Genomic DNA, 17,465 nt, shown 5'->3' on the forward strand with positions numbered 1-17,465 from the left:
CGCTCCAGGCACTACAAGCCTAGGTTTGATATTCTCATTCTGGCACTTCCTTTGGCGCCTCTCCAACCTTTGTGATGAAAGAGCAACACTTTTAAAAAATCTTTTTTAAGAAATGTTCTGCATTTGCATTAGTCTAGATTTACACCGGATGTACCGAAAACCACTTCAAGCATGACAAAATCCCTATTTGGGGCAATGCTCCTGGCTTGCAACTCAAGAGTGGATTAGGATGTGTGACAACTGCACACATGTGTATTTTATTGTGTCAGTGCACATGCCGTTTCCAAAATCTAAGTGCTCTTCCTGAGAGCACCTTTATCGCTCAAGTGATAAATGACCTTCCTTGAATTCAAGGGGGTAATGGGCAAACATTTATTTTTCTTTCTAAATGGGTTGGTCTTGATCAGCGTTCGCCTCTTGATATTTCCCACCAACATGAGAACTGCTAAAGCTCTGGTCGATGAGCTGAAAAGGTTTCCTGGTTGACTGTTGCCTCTCCTGGCACCTGCTGAAAGCCACATTTGATGGATCTAGGATTGATTCCAGTTGTTGTTGTTGTTGTTGTTGTTGTTGTTGTTGTTGTTGTTGTTGTTATTCTAGATCAGGAGGAATGCTTTGTCATTCCCCTGGGCTTTTATCTACACAATGACCTTGTGAAGTAGGCAGAACACAAAATCAAGATTCAAGATTACCTTAATAAATTGGAGAACTGGGCCAAAACTAACAAAATTGATTTAAATAGGGACAAATATCAGCTTTACACTTAGGCGAGAAGAACCAGCTGCACAGATATAAGATGGGGGGCACCTGCCTTGTCCAAAGTACACGTGAACAGGACCTAGGGGATTATTTCATCTTTTCTAAAATGCTGAGCCTGTGCTGGACAGCACAAACATTGTATGAATCAGAAGTCAGCAAACTTTTTCAGCAGGGGGCCGGTCCACTGTCCCTCAGACCTTGTGGGGGGCCCAGGACTATATTTTGGGAAAAAATGAACAAATTCCTATGCCCCACAAATAACCCAGAGATGCATTTTAAATAAAAGGACACATTCTACTCATGTAAAAACACACTGATTCCCAGACCATCCGTGGGCCAGATTTAGAAGGTGATTGGGCCAGATCCGCACCCCCCCCAGGCCTTAGTTTGCCTACCTATGGTATCTGAAGAAGTGTGCATGCACACGAAAGCTCATACCAAGAACTGACTTAGTTGGTCTTTAAGGTGCTACTGGAAGGAATTTGTTTTGTTTTGACTATGGCAGACCAACACGGCTACCTATCTGTAACTGTACCTATGGTATGAATGTTTTGGATGTATCGTTTTAATTTTAATTCTGTTATGAAGAAAGTTCTTCAGGTAAAAGTTTGAATAACATTTTTCTGTTTAGAAAATGATTTATTCCAAAAGGAGTCCATTCTTGTACTTCCAGGTGCTTCAAGCTGCACAATATTAATTTATGGAATAAGGACAATATTAATTTCTGTAATAAGGACAAAGGCTAATTCTGGATGGCTGTGATAGTTTCACAACCACAGCTCCTTCTTTTGGCCAGCAGCCCTGGCGAAGCAGGGCTGTGCCTGACCCACAGAATGCTTGTCATTTTCGTCATTAATGTAAGTTAATTGCCAAAAATTATGTGTCCAAAATGGAAGGAAGACCCAAGGGCATGCAGTGTGGAATTATGACCGCCTCTGAAGTTCTAAACTCTTTGAACAGCTATCACCCATAAGCTTTATTTTTATAGCTGCATTAGAATTGCCATTAGACCAAGCTAGGTTAAAGCAAGATTGATGTTCATTAGTTAGACTTAATGCATGTTAAAACAGAGAGGTAATGGGGCATTTATCAAGAGGCCAAACCCTCGTCTAAAAACCCTTCCACTTTGCTCTTTATGCCTCCAAGCAATGTACAACCTTTCCCCAACAACACTTTGTCTAGTGCTGTGATCTAAACATAAAACAGTGATAATTATTCTTTACTGAGCTGCACCTTACAGTTTATGTTTATAAATTCTTACTATTGCCAAATCATTAAAGGTTGGTTAACCTTTTCCGTCTAATTTCCGAACTACACGATAGTTAATTTAATCATTCCCCCATAGAAAAAAAAATTCAATCATTATGGGCAGACATGTAGTAACAGCCATATTATATTAGATCTTCATTAACCTGAGCTAATAATGTCTTTCCGTTGATGGAAAGTTTCCCTTCTGGCGATTTTTCCTCCTGAATATGTGATGTTTTGCGGAACGGATAGTGTGCTTATGAGCATTTGAGGGGAAAGGACAGAAGTTGAGTGTGGGAGAGGAGCTTCGCAAGTATGTAATGGGTTCTGAAATGAACTCCAGTTCAGCAATCCCTGAGTCCTAAGGTCATAAGAAGAGCCTGGTGGATCAGCTCAATGGCCCATCTAGAGCAGCCTCCAGGTCTCACAGTGGCCAATCGTATCCCTGTGGGAAACCTGCAAGCAGGACCCAAGCACAAGAGCTCTCTCCCCATTCATAATTTCCAGCAACTGGTCTTCAGAAGCATTACTGCCTTTCACCATGGAGGTAGAGCATAGTTATCCTGGCTAGTAGTCATTGATAGCCTTATCTGCCATGATATTTTTTCCATCACTTTGATCATTTTGGTTGCCATTTTTGGAATCTTTTCCAACTCTACAGTGTTCTCGTATCCAGTGCTATTTTTCCAGAAAAAGAGGTGCCAGAACTCACCATGAACACCTTCCTCGTTCCCTTCGAATGGCAATGGCACCCACCTGAAAGGTGCCAGAACTGATTTCTAGAAAGTTCCAGCGGGGGAAAAAAGCCATATGCATATCCACTTCCACTTGTGATTCAGATTTGAGTGGCTCAGTGCCAGATCTTTCGTTAGTTCTGTTTTCCTCCTCTTCGCTTTCCCCACACATTTTCACAAACTTACCATATTGCAAGAGGGAGGGGAGGCAAAAGTTGAGGGTTGGTATCTGAGTTGTCTCTCACTATCCGCAAGGAAGTTTTCCAGATTTGCTCAGAGTAGGGACTGGGGGGCGGGAGGGGAGTAATTTGATTCAGTTCACATTTTAAAACGAACCTACCTAATTTGCACTTTCCGAATCAACATGCAAACCGAAACACAGGAACCCTTCAAAAATTTGCATGTCTCTGAATTTTGCACTGCAGTTCGCCAGGCATGTAATATACAATCAACTGTGTATATTAGGGTGAAAAGTGCGAAAAATGCATGTTAGTGAAAGAAGCCTGCAGAAATGCATTATATTAGTGAAGGGTGCTTGCCAAAATGCTTGTATATCAGGCAAAATTTCATATATCAGATGAGGAGAAATTCGCATTAAAATAACAATCAGTTTTCACAAGGACCCCTGACAAGAATTCACAGCCTGATGTAGCAATGTGAAGAATTGAATGTAAGACTGACAAAACTGAGAAACAGAGAAAATGAAATGGATATATTGCATCATCCCTCCTGAATTGCAAAGGAAGTGATTTATTGACCAGGAGGGAATACCACCCCCCACTGTGGTTTCCAGAATTCCCACTGCCATGGGGGATGCATTACTCATATTCTTTTATATGGAAGCCCTCGAATAGCTCTACCCATTGATTTCACCCATGATGATTATATGGAGTCTCCACATTTAGGGGAAGTATGTGCCACTAGATACCATTTGTTGGGGAACCACAACAGAAGATGCCTATGGCCTTCTCCTCTTTCTCATGGGCTTCCTAGAGGCATCTTACTGATCATGATGGGAAGCAAGTTGCTGGACTAGACTACTGGCCTGATTGAGCTTGTCTTGTCTTTTGCTCTCACTTGATGCTGATTGTTATAAAAATAGGTCTCTGCAATAGGACGGGTGCCAAGGAGTCTGACTTGAATTAACACTGCAGTAGTGTCTGTGAGACTGGGGCGGGGGGAACCCCATCCATGCCCCACTTTCAGCGCCGGATTACCAAATAGGCAGAGCAGGCACCAGCTGATGGGCCCCACGCCTCTTAGGGGCCCTGCGACAACGGATTGAAATACTATTGATTTGATCTTGAAAGACAATTACAATCAAGCTTTCTTAGATCAATGTTATCCCACTAGAGAGCGTGTACAAGGAACCTCCAGATACGAAGCTTTCAAAAACGTATTAGGAGATAATTTGTAAGGACCCCCCCCCACTGATATTTTGACTTCCTCACGGTCTCCACGGGGTTTAATCTGGCACTGCCCCCCTTTGAGTGCATTTGCCTGGCTATAGTAATACCTCTTCCTTGACTGGTTTGAGAACTCTCTCTATCTTTGTGTGTGTGTATGTAATGGTTCTAGGGGGTTGCTCGTGTGTAAGCTGGCGCCACACCTGGCTGGGTTACCTGGGTGAACCCTTTCTGTCCGGACAGCCACCCATCCGTGGCTGTCTCAGTTGCTGGCAGAATCCATCAGTGGGCGTTTCTTGAACTTCTTCCAGCAAAGAAGTTCTTTGATGCCCAGTCTCCTCCTACTCTCCCTGCGCGGAAGTCTTCTGAGCAGGGAGGGTGTGGGCAGCGGAGGACCTGTGCTCTCCCCGCTGGTCTCCTGCGAGGAGTCCTGGAGCCTTCTATCCGATTCCCCCATCTGCCCCCCTCCTCTACTGGTGCTACGCTGATTTCCTTCCCCAGCGGATGGGCTGCCTCTCTCCCTACTGGGACCCTCTCCGGCATCCCTCTGGAGCCTTCCCTCTGCCTCTGGCTCCGATGGCAGTTCCCTGACAGTGTAGGAACATCTGACTTGTGTGTGCCATGGTGAAGCTGCATGGTCTGGCACCGGGGGGCAGAGAGCAGGCAGGGGGGTGGCTGGTGTGCATTCTGGGGGCCGTGGTGCGCTGCCTGCGGGGGCATGGCATGTGTCCTGGGGGCATGGCACTATGGGGGTGTGGCACCCAGCGCAGTGGGGGGGGGTGCAGCGCTTGTCCAGGGGGCAGCCACAATGGTGGCCCCCTCCCCAATGGTGCCAGGGGGGGTGCGCCCCTCCGCTTCCCCGTTCCCCTGCCAGTGTGTGTGTGACTGAAATGCAGCCTAGGGAACTGTGCAAAGGCAAGAGAAACATCCATTGCTCCACCCACATTGGCTGTTGGACCTGCCTACTGCTAGCATACGGCCCTCGGAAGGTTGTCCATGAGACCATGTGGCCCTTAGCTGGAAGAAAGCTTCCCTACCCTCTTCTATAAGGTATACAAAATAACCTCAACAAATGCTTTTAATATAAAAGGCACTGCTTTTCTCTCTCTTGCTTTGCAATTTAAACTTAATAATATCCCTGCAGGATTTTATACCTTGCTGTGCATCATGTTGTTCCCCTTATAATCTCCTGGCCCCTTGGTTGCAATTTGGGTGCACAGAATGAAAACATCTGTATCTACATTTAGATACGATTACACATATATGGTTGACAAGGTATGGCGCGAGCGGAGGAAACCAAATAATAGCAATTCATACCCTTGTCTGAAAAGACGTCAAGAAAAAAGAATGGGAACGGGGCTGCCCAAATAACAAGTAACAGCAATCATCAAGAATTTTAAAAAGTCATGCATAAGGCAAGAAAATGAATGAAATGCCTTCCATTCTTCTGCAGAGGCAATGAGTTGAAAAGAACTTTTGTAAATACAAAAAGCTTCAGCACCAGGAGGTACTATGGCCTCTGCGGAGCTAGGAGGATCAGGAATTGGTCCATCAAGCTCAGTATTGCCTATCCCAGGGGTAGCCAATATGGTGCACTCCAGATGTTGTGGACTACAAAACCCATCAGCCCCAGCCAGCATAGCCAATAGCCAGGAATGATGGGAGTTGTAGTCAAAAATGTCTGAAAGGCACTGTGTTGACTATGCCTGACCTAAACTGACCAGCAGTTGCTCTGCAGGGTTTCAGGTCCTAGAAGGAAATGTGGAAGATCTGAGACCCTTTGCAGGCAGAGCACCACCAGTGAGTGCCATATGTATAAAGGTAAAGGGTAAGGGGACCCCTGACCATTAGGTCCAGTCGTGACCGACTCTGGGGTTGTGGCGCTGATCTCGCTTTACTGGCCGAGGGAGCCGGCGTACAGCTTCCGGGTCATGTGGCCAGCATGACTACGCCGCTTCTGGCGAACCAGAGCAGTGCACGGAAACGCTGTTTACCTTCCCGCCGGAGCGGTACCTATTTATCTACTTGCACTTTGACGTGTTTTTGAACTGCTAGGTTGCCAGGAGCAGGGACCAAGCAACGGGAGCTCACCCCGTCGCGGGGATTTGAACCGCCGACCTTCTGATCAGCAAGTCCTAGGCTCTGTGGTTTAACCCACAGCACCATCCACGTCCCCACAGCGCCACCCACGTCCCCTCCATATGTATACCCCACACATTTCCATGCTTGAAGCTTCGCCTTCCCTGTAAGATATATTTTGCAGTGCTCCACTGCTATGAATGTTCCTCAGCAGCCACTATCCTTTGCTGGCCACAAGGGCAGCAGGGAAGACTGAGAGCATTTCAGCTGCATGCTGCACTGGCAGCATTTAGTAACAGTGGCTGAAGTCCTTTCCAGGTGTTCAGTGACCACATGAAGAATGTGAGAATTGGGATAACACTCATGGTTGCTTGGAGAATAGGTCAGTGGGCACCATCTCCGCTGCGCACTTTCCCTGAATGTGTGAAAAGGGCAAGTGACCTTTTGTGTTTGCCCGCAAACTGTGAGACATGCCGGAGAAATGCAAAAGATTAGAATCTGAATCTCCAGGGGCACCCAGAAATTGAATTCTGAAATGTTTTGTTTTGTTTTGTTTTTCGGTGTTTATTTTTACATTTTTTAAAAATTAAAGATTTTCTTGTTTTACAGAAGTATGTGTAATGTCTCTCGTATTTTTTCCATGTAACATTTTTACAAATCAGTTTCATTTGTTGAGACATTGGGGGGGGGAAGGGGGTGGAGGGGGGAAAGATGGGTGGGGGTCGGGTGGCGATGTTTCTATTTTGCTTAATGTATGTAGGGTTTGGTGTCAGCGTTGCTCGTGCTGTTCATTTGTGTTTCTTTGGTGGTGAGAGAGGTTGGGGTTGGCCTAGGCTGTGATTGTTCCTTTGTGATTGGCTGTGGTGATCTTTGTTTTCGTGTGTGAGTGGGGTGGGTGGGTGTTTCGGATCAGGTTAGCCATATTGATTTGTATGCTGTTGGTGGATTATTGTCATTGTCTTGTTGGGCTGTGTATGTGATAAAGAAATGTTGATATATTCCAAGATAGGAGTTGGCGACGCCTCTGTCATATCTGACCCCTAAGTGGCAACATCTGTCTTCCCAGATGCCAATGCCAAAAGCAAAGCCAGAACATGAACAAACAGCAGCATCTGTGGCAATGGAAGGCAGGGGCTGGCTATTTTGGAGATGGAGGCCTGGGGCCTGCTTGCACCCAACTCCCTTGTTAGTTTTTCCCCTCTGACAAGTTAGACCAGCTGTCTTGTTGCCCTAGCAGGGATTCCCCAAACCAGATCTGCTGCAAACCCAGGATCTAAAAAAACACAACCAACAATTTACAGACAACAGTAGCAGCCTTTTGACACCACGCACGATCGAGCTCCAATTGGAAACTCCAACCATTCTCATTCACTGTTATTTGTTGTAATCAATGGCAGATTTTGACCTTTCAAGCAGCTAACCTAATTAATAAAGGACGTCACTTCCTAACTGCTGGAGATTATCAGCTTCATGAAAGGTGCGGTGAGATGCCTTAATGAGGATAAAAAAGAACAAGCTGGCCTGAAGAGATTTTTTGGGGAAGAATGCAAGACGAACCCTGTCGTGAGCGACTGAAGTGATGCCTTTCATGTTAACAAAATTAAGTGCTTGGTTAAGAAAACAAACAAACCTTTTCTTTTTGCACAGAAGTCTGCCGAGTTGTGATCACATTGTTGGGATGTGTGTTCTGCGTGTTTTGTGGAGGTTGATAATCATAACTAATTAACCATGCAGGAATCGCAGGAGAAGGACTGGAGTGTGATAACGATTCATGGCAAAGCACAATCTGTATCTTCAGAACAAGCCTCATGCATGCTGGCAAAGCCACATGGCCTCCATTGTATGGCAAGTCAATGAGGACATCAGGGGTGACTGTAGGGCCCCATAACAGTCAGAAGTCCTGGGCCCTAAGGAAGTCAGATTATCCTCCACCAGGGCCAGGGCCTTCTCAGTGATGGCTCCGACCTGGTGGAATGCTCTGTCCCATGAGACCAGGGCCCTGCAGGATTTAACTTCTTTCCACAGGGCCTACTAAGACAGAGCTATTCCACCTGGCTTTCAATTTGAACTTAGCTTAATCTTTTATTCCCCTTCCTTCCCTCCCCCTCCCTTTTTATGAAGATTACCCACTCTGGGATCCCACAGCTAATTCTCCCCTGGTCTCCTCGCTTGCCCAAACTAATTTAGCAAGCTAGCCCTGGTGATCATCTAATGTTTATTGCATGGATTTCCCCCCTAAACTGATTTTTTGATTCTGAATTTATTGTTATTCACGTTTTATGCTGGGTTTTTTTTTGCATCAATTAGGTGTTTTAAATTTGTTGTTAGCCACCCTGAGCCCAGTTTTTTGAACCGGGAAGGGTGGCGTATAAATAAATTATTATTATTATTATTATTATTATTATTATTATTATTATTATTATTACAAGGAAAGGGTTGTGGTTCAGTGGCCTATTCTGCATGCAGAAGGGCCCAGATTCTATCTTCTGGAGTTTCCAGAAGAGGGTTGAGCAAAGACCTGTATCTGGAACCTTTGAGAGCAACTGCCAGCCAGAGCTTACAATGCTGACTCAATGACAGCAATCAACTCTGGTTTCCTTCGTTTGAGACAAGGCTTGGAGTGTTTGTGAGTGTGTGCTTCTAAGCACTGAGGGCAAACCTCCAAAGGAGACGAGCGTTGCTGGTGTTATTGCTTATGTGAAGAATGTTGTAATTAAAATCCTTTTTGCCTTCTCTAACTTGGTGCCACGGCAGTAGCTCTGCTTCCCCCCACCCTGGCTCCTTTCTACAGTCTTCTTCTTGTTATTGATGTCCCTTTTAAAAAATTAAATAGCTGGGAGTGAGATCTACACGTAGCAAATTAAATTGGAGAAATCTCATAAAAATAAATATTCTGAAGAATGCCAGGAACGGTGTTTTTAAAAGAAGCCAAAAAACAAAACAAAAACAAAAAAGAGAGGAGATTATTCTATTAGTTCTCCTGTTGTTTATTTATTTATTTTATTCCTCTGCCGGCGGAGATCCCCCTGAGAGATTAAAACTGTGGACTAATGCACAGATGGGGCGAGATACTTGAAAGTCATCTGGATATTAAGAATTTAAATCTTTTAGCCTCAGCGATTTGAACAGAAAGCCAATTATGGGCCTGAATTAGTTTTCAAATTAAACTGCAATTTAAAGGTTTGTGAAATTAATCCTTTAAGGCATAGCCTTGCATTTCTACATAAGCTCACACAAAGATCCCAAATCTCCTGCCAAGTCTTCTGGGGGGGGGAGGGGGGAGGGAAGAGGTGTTCCCTTTTACCTGCTAGTGCACTTAATGAAGAAATCGCACCGCATACTGCCACTTGCGTTCCTGGTAAAAGGACACAGAAGAGCATTGCCAAACGACTTGGTAAAATTATAGGAGAGAAGGAAATGAAAGTGTCAGAAGCAAAAATTGCAGAGCAGTCGGATGTAAGAAGAGGAACTGGTCATTTTCAAGTGCAGGCATCAGGTGGACTGTGAAAACAGCTCACTTCCCTGACGAAAGCTGAAGCTTCCCATTAATTGCAAGAATAACAAACCCCCCCTGGGGAAGGGGCTGTAGCTCAGTGGCAGAACACTTGCTTTGCAAGCAGAAGGTCCCAGGTTCAATCCCCAGGCAGGGCTGGAAGAGAACCCTGTCTGAAATTCTGGAGTGCCTTTGCCCATCAGAGTAGACAGTATGAAACTAGATGGACCTTTGTACAGTGGTACCTCGGGTACCAGTTTGAGTCTGACCAAACTTTTAGCTTATAGCTAAAAGCTGGAAAGGCAGAAAAATTCCATCAGTGAAAGATTGGCAAATTAAATTTTGTGAATACATAAATCTGGCAAGACTCACAGCTTACATAAGGGGACAATCGGACCAGAAATTATTAAAAGAATGGGGTTGTGCTAAAGAGTATATGAAAAAACATTGTTCTGGAGTAAGTATATTGGTATGTAATGAATGATGATTTACAGGGTTAAAGAAAAAGAAAAATGGTGTAAAAAAAAAAAAGTACAAAGGTGGAAGTAATCTAATTAGACACAACAATACAGTAAGAGTAATTTTTTTCAGGTCTTAGAACAAAGGAAGGAAGTCAATTTGTGTTTATGTACGTAACGATATGGTTTTTTTCTGTAGATGTGTGCTTTTTCATTTTTGTTTAGTTTTGTTTCCTTTGTTTTTTTCCCCCTTTTCCTTTCTGTTTTTTTGTATGTTCCAGTTTTTTTTGTTTGTATAGTATTATTTTGGATTCAATGTTTGTAATTTTTGTTATGATTCTACATTGAAAAAAAAATGCAAAACATAAGTTTACATGGCAGGCCTCCCCAATTCCTTCCATTATGGGGTTCTGACCATGCACCGAGCACTCATGGTCAGTGGGACCCAGCGTAAAACCCCTCTACTGGGGCCTTGCTAACACTGTCACATGAGAGGTGCGCTACTGCGCTATCCCTCGTTTACACTGATGGACTAAAGCCGGTCGATCACAGGGGTGTCACAGGTCGATCGTGGTACTAAGTTAAGTAATAGCCAGTGTGTTTCTTACTGATCCCCCCCCAAAAGCTGAACAACTTTTGTCAACCCTCCCCTATAAAAGCTCAACAACTTTGGTCAATCCTCCCCTAAAATAAGCTCAACAACTCCAGTCAATGACAATGGGTAGATCACTGCCAGGTTTTTGTATCCTGGGAATAGATCGCAGTCGCTTTGGAGTTGGATGTCCCCGGACTAAAGGATTCTGCCCAAGGCCTAAAACCGCCAAAGTTGTGACAACTGCAACAGGGAAGGCAAAACCTGCAGAGCAGGGAAAATTCCTTCCTGGCTCTGGGAAACAGTAACCATCATGCGACTGTAGCAAAGCCTGTAAACCTGAAAGGAAAAAGTGGACTAGACTGCAATTAACAATACGCCTTAAAGGGAGGGTTTAAAGGTAAAGGTAAAGGGACGCCTGGCCATTAGGTCCTGTCGTGACCGACTCTGGGGTTGCGGCGCTCATCTTGCTTTATTGGCCGAGGGAGCCAGCATACAGCTTCTGGGTCATGTGGCCAGCATGACTAAGCCGCTTCTGGCGAACCAGAGCAGCACACGGAAATGCCATTTACCTTCCCGCCGGAGCGGTACCTATTTATCTACTTGCACTTTGACGTGCTTTCGAAATGCTAGGTTGGCAGGAGTAGGGACCGAGTAACGGGAGCTCACCCCCTCGTGGGGATTTGAACCACCGACCGTCTGATCAGCAAGTCCTAGGCTCTGTGGTTTAACCCACAGCGTCCCCCCCAAAAAGGGAGGGTTTGGTGGGTGACAAACTGAACAGAATGGCTGACCAGCGATGCTGGCAGCCCCCTTTTTTTGCTCCTGGCTCTGCTCCCGAGGCTGCAGCTGATTGGCTGGTGGGGCCTGCCATGGTGACCTGTAGCCTATGGGGATGGCCATGGGGATGGGGCAAAGGCAGGTGTGGCCTCGTGGGCCAGGGAAGCCGCGCCAGGTCGCAAAGGCCACCCATGTCAGGACTGGTGAGTGGTCATTCACACCAACAAAGATCAAAATGTACTGCCGGTTCCCAGCAGAAGCCTTGCGAATAGGAAAACCTTGTGAACAATTATGAATACATGACAGCAAAGCTCCTTGGCAGTTTTGTGGCGGGGTGGACTTCTGCATAACATCTGACTAGGAATGCTCTCGAGGAATTTAGTCTCTACCCATTTCGGTTTGACTGTCCTAGGCTAGTGACCAGATGGGAAATGAGCTACCCACAAGCCTTTGCAATTCCTGAATGGTTTGATTCAGTTCTCGGCTCAGAAAGCAGCAGAATGAATCCATAAAAAAGAAGGAAAGAAAAATGTTTAAAAATACACATTTTAATGCAAATTTTGTGTGGATGAAATATAGACTTATAGGTAGGGATGGAGCTTTCTGAAAATCTTGATGTTAGACTTATTTGCATGGATTTCTCCCTTCTCATTCCTATCTTGCTGTTTAATCTCAATGAAAGATGAGTCTCCCTGCAACAATTCCACTAAAAATGGAAGTAGCCAGCACATACACAGAAACATACCGTACTACAATGTTTATATATTAGGTAAAGGTAAAGGGACCCCTGACCATTAGGTCCAGTCGTGGCCAACTTTGAGGTTGCGGCACTCTTCTCGCTTTATTGGCCAAAGGAGCCGGCGTACAGCTTCCGGGTCATGTGGCCAGCATGACTAAGCCGCTTCTGGCGAACCAGAGCAGCACACAGAAACGCCGTTTACCTTCCCGCCGGAGTGGTACCTATTTATCTACTTGCACTTTGACGTGCTTTCGAACTGCTAGGTTGGCAGGAGCAGGGACCAAGCAATGGGAGCATCACGGGGATTCAAACCGCCGACCTTCTTATCAGCAAGTCCTAGGCTCTGTGGTTTAACCCACAGCGCCACCCGCGTCCCGTTTATATATTAGTATATATCTAAAATTACGCTGCGAAAATATACAACATATCCTTCTTCCCATTCTACTTGCAGGTGAACACATTCAAAATTGACCTGCACTAGAAACAGACTGGCTCACCCCTTCTGCGCTTTTTATTTCTTTCATAAAATGTATGCTTGATTGCTAAAAATAAAGAACCCTCAAAGCAGCTTACGGAAAAGATAAAACAAAATTATAAAAACGGGGGAAAATAACAACAAGAATTTAAGATTTTTGAAAAGTTAAAATAACAATGGGCTAGAAACAGGTTTAAAAAATCCACATCACTTTCTAAACACGATATGGGTAGGTTTGTCTAAACAAAAATGCTTTTGGCAGGCACCGAAAAGAGGATGGCGAAGACACCTCCCTGATATCAATAGGCAGGGAGTTGCAAAGATTTTGTTCTTACAAACATGAAATGGGTGTTATGTGGCATCTGTAACATTCTGCTGATGGGAGTGGTTGAGTTGGCATATATGGTTTAAGGAAATCTTTCTTCTATTGTTGCAGTATGACTTTAAAGGTAAAGGGACCCCTGACCATTAGGTCCAGTCGTGGCCGACTCTGGGGTTGCGGCGCTCATCTTGCTTTATTGGCCGAGGGAGCCAGCATACAGCTTCTGGGTCATGTGGCCAGCATGACTAGGCCGCTTCTGGCGAACCAGAGCAGCACACGGAAACGCCGTTTACCTTCCCACTGGAGAGGTACCTATTTATCTACTTCTGATCGGCAAGTCCTAGGCTCAGTGGTTTAACCCACAGCACTACCCGTGTCCCTTCCAGTATGGCTTTAGCTATGCCCAATTTGCAACAAGGAGCATCTTCTGGGGACGGAAAGTGTACCTGCCACCTGTACGCCACTGAAAGAGGAAACTGTGGAATCTGGAGACCTTTATCTACTCTTGAAAGGAAACTTCTGCAGCCGGCAAAGAACTTTGCTGATTAAGACTGCTGGAGGGTCCAGTGGGAATTTTCAGTTCTGGCTTTGCAGCTGCTTTTTTTTTTTTTTTTTGTGAAACTTAGCTATGTTCTTCATAGAGAGGCAAAGTTCAAAGAAGCAGAACATTATTTGAGGAGAGTAAAACATGGCCTTTTAAGATACACTTTCAATCAGCAGCAGTGCATTAAATCAAAACAGCTCGGGAAAAGGGGGGGATGCTGATTTGGGGTGTGTGTTTTTAAAAATGGTTCATGTTCTGAACTCGTTTCAAAAGCTCAGCAAAGACCAGTGTTTAACACATAATAAAAAAAAGCGAACACTAAAGGCTTCATCTGCATAACCTCACACTAATGACATGAGAAGCAGTTAGGGAGAATTTATTCTTCAGCATTTTTAAAGCCGAGCAAAGGGAGTTCCTTTTTAATGTGAGCCGGGGGTGCAATATATAGCCTTTGCTTACATGGGCTAGCAGTTTAATTCCACAAGGACTATCTTGCTTTCAATATAATAATGTACTGTTTGGCATTATAAAACGACTACTCTTCCCCCCTTTCAATAAAAGAAAGAAATAATTTCTTAGAAATCACAAAGGCAACCATAATATTCATGGGCCTCCCTTCCACCTTTATACCAGGAGATTTTAAATTCACCTCTATCCAAAAGTCTGAGGGTGAGTAACTCAGCTGAAGCAAATCTCCCCACCCCACTCCCCAAACTCCTCCTCTGCAATTCTTGTCTGGGAATTTTGAGGGAGAATATTCTCCAGTGTCTGGCATTTTGACATCTGATGGCATTTAATAACCGATTTCAATATTTGATATGAACTGACAGTTGGTATGATGGTATTTGATAGCTGACAAACTGTGACAGGAAACATCTGACTGTCTTCAGTTTTTGACATCTATCTTGCAACAGCAGTTCGTTATTTTTGTATTAATGTAGTTAATACCTTTATCCAATTAGGTGATAGGCAGACCTTGATTTTAAAGCATAATGTCAATTTTCAGGATTCAATTCCATCCTCACTAACTACATTTCAAAACAGAAAATCTGCAAAATTTGAATGGGTTAGAACCTTTCAAATTGCTCTGTGCAAAAGCCTCTGTTGTAGGAGCTACCTTGGCATATTGTGCATTGAAACAAAGCTGAAGAGTTGCACCCAGCTTGTCTCTATAACCCCTCCCAACCCTACGTTACCCAATACACAAACTTGTACACACTTCAATTCCCAGCATTGTTGGTTGTCAACTGTCCAGAACTTCTACTGACCAAACTTCCCCAGGAAGGGAAGTCTAGTGATCAGTATTAATGTATACATGGGTAGATCTTTTCAAAGTAGGGTTGAATGACCACAGATTTCAGATTATTCACCACTGTACCTTCCCTAAACGTGACATAAATAAAAATAAGAATAAGAATAAGAATAAGAATAAGAATAAAAATAAATAAAATAAATAAAATTTTATTTATATCCCGCCCTCCCCAGCGGAAGCCAGGCTCAGAGCGGTTAACAATAAAGTAACACAGCATTCTAAAATCAATTCAAAGTCAAATTAATGGCAACCATTGGGTTAGAGTTCTATGAGGATTACCAAAGGAGGGGGTCAGACTGTGCCTTGGCCAAAGGAACAGCTCTGTCCTGCAGGCCTGCAGAAAGACGTCAAGTCCCACAGGGCCCTAGTCTCTTGTGACAGAGCCTTCCAACAGATCAGGGCCACAGCCGAAAAAGTCCTGGCTTTGGTTGAGGCCAGCCTAACCTCCCCGTGGCCTGGGACCTCCAAGATGTTTTTGTTTGAAGACCGTAATGACCCAGCCAGCAAAGTTTTCCCCATAACCTAAAGTGCATCTTTTGCATCAGTGGGCAAAAAAAGAGTTAATTGTTCTGGATAAAGAAGAAACCAGAATAAAAGGACAAGGCTGAGCCAGTTGGCGCCCACACTTGCAGCTGTCAAGGCACCCATAGGCAGGACCATCTGACTGCATGACCTTGTCTTTTTCTCAAAGGCATAACATCACCATTATTGCTGTATGTGCAGAATGAGGGCTTCTCATGGCTCGGTCCCCATGAAATTTAGCAAAGGTAAGGAAGAGAAATTCAATACCCAATATAAACCTTTTAAGAGAATACAGATTAAGTAACGGGTTGGTTCTGGGGAAATACATCAAAGGAGAATGTAATTGCTTCTGAATAGGAGAGACAGTTTTGTACCCATATTACGGTTTGGGATAGATAGTAAAACAACAAGAAAGGAAAAAATCCCACCCAAGCCCATAGCTCTAACCAGAGGAGCAAGCATTTTGTAGTCAAAGGTATCCAATTCTGATTTAATAGCTTAAAGGCTTATCCGGATTTTAAACAGGAAGAAGCTGCAATTTACTCTATCTATCATCCTAATGAGCAGAGCTAGTTTAACATCTGGTAACTCTTTTCTGTATTGATTTGTTTTAGAGTAAGACAGAGGAAGTTTGATTTGCCATGGAAGTGTCAAGAGGACATCAGCTCATTTCAACGTACATGTGAACTCATAGCAGTTTTTCGCCCGCTGAAATCCTGATGGAATGTGGGATCCTTCCTGCACTAAGAGCATTTAAAGCGTGCTGAAAACATCTGCATGCACCTGAACGTCAAAGGAATTATCCAAATGCATTCCAGAAACCCAGAGCTTGCTGCCAAAGCTCCTCCAAGACGTGCTCTTGTAAAATAGAGGTCTTGCAGGAGAAGGGCTTGCTGTATACTATATAATCACTAAGGCTCGCTCAGGTTACTTAGTGGGTGGTCAGTGAGTTCAATCATGTCCTGAGTTTAAAAACTAATCTGAACTTACAGGCAATGTATAAATTGACGGTTATATGTTTCAACCTTTAAACACCTGCTGAAATTTTTTTTTTCTGTGCCAACAGGCTTATGCAGGCAATTATGGAAGTATATTTCCATAATAGGTTGGTGGTAGTTCCTGACTTTTATTTTTATTTTTTAAAATTATATAGATAGAATGACTGGAGCGCACGTGACATTCAGAAATGGGAATATGTCCCCCTGGGTCCATTTCTGGGCAAGAGTTTTGGCACCACCATCTCTCCGTGGGTGGTGACTATGGAAGCTCTGATGCCATTTGCACTGCCGAATCCTATCCAGGATCCCAGGCCACTGCCCTACCTCTGCGATGATCAGCCTTATACTTTTGACATCAACCTTCTCGTTGCTATTAAAGGAGATGGAATGAGCAAGCCTGCTAATATTTGCCGCTCAAACTTTAAGCACATGTACTGGACCATGAAACAGCAACTGGCTCACCATACCGTCAATGGCTGCAACCTCAGACCTGGAGACCTCCTTGCCTCTGGAACTATTAGCGGGCCTGATCCCGAGAACTTTGGTTCCATGTTGGAATTGTCGTGGAAAGGAACAAAAGCCATTGACCTTGGTCATGGCCAGTCTCGTAAATTTCTGCAGGATGGAGATGAAGTCATTATAACAGGCTACTGTCAGGGAAACGGTTATCGCGTTGGCTTTGGTGAATGTTCCGGAAAAGTGCTCCCAGCCAGACCTGTCTGATTGTTTTCTTTGGAGGACATCCCAGAGGGGAGAAAGAGGAAGAAGGGCCCTAAATGTTCTCTCTTCCATTTTTTAAAAAATATTTCTGACTTTGCTGTTTGTGGGCATGGAGAAATTGAAGATAACACTGTTGGGGCTCTCTCTCCATATTTCTAAAATGCTGTGGAGGTTTCAAAAACTATGGAGAACGCTTAATTGTTGGCATTTTTACTAACAGTATTTTTTAAACAATAAATAGTGAATCTAAAAAAAAAAAAAATTATATAGATAGCTATAGAGAT

General features: G+C 44.1%; 1 protein-coding gene and 1 pseudogene across 9 annotated transcripts in view; one reads left to right on the forward strand and one right to left on the reverse strand.

The window, feature by feature from the left end:
- Positions 1-17,465, reverse strand: part of CDH4 (cadherin 4) — an 812,930-nt gene that overhangs the window by 141,388 nt on the left and 654,077 nt on the right. The gene's annotated exons all lie outside the window — the stretch shown is intronic.
- Positions 11,741-17,425, forward strand: LOC309344226 (fumarylacetoacetase pseudogene; annotated as a pseudogene). The gene is made up of 2 exons: positions 11,741-11,752; positions 16,621-17,425. The product of its transcript is annotated as a fumarylacetoacetase pseudogene (transcript).

The sequence above is a fragment of the Podarcis erhardii genome, assembly GCF_964252035.2.
Source record: "Podarcis erhardii genome assembly, chromosome: 6".
Taxonomy (NCBI): Eukaryota; Metazoa; Chordata; class Lepidosauria; order Squamata; family Lacertidae; genus Podarcis; species Podarcis erhardii.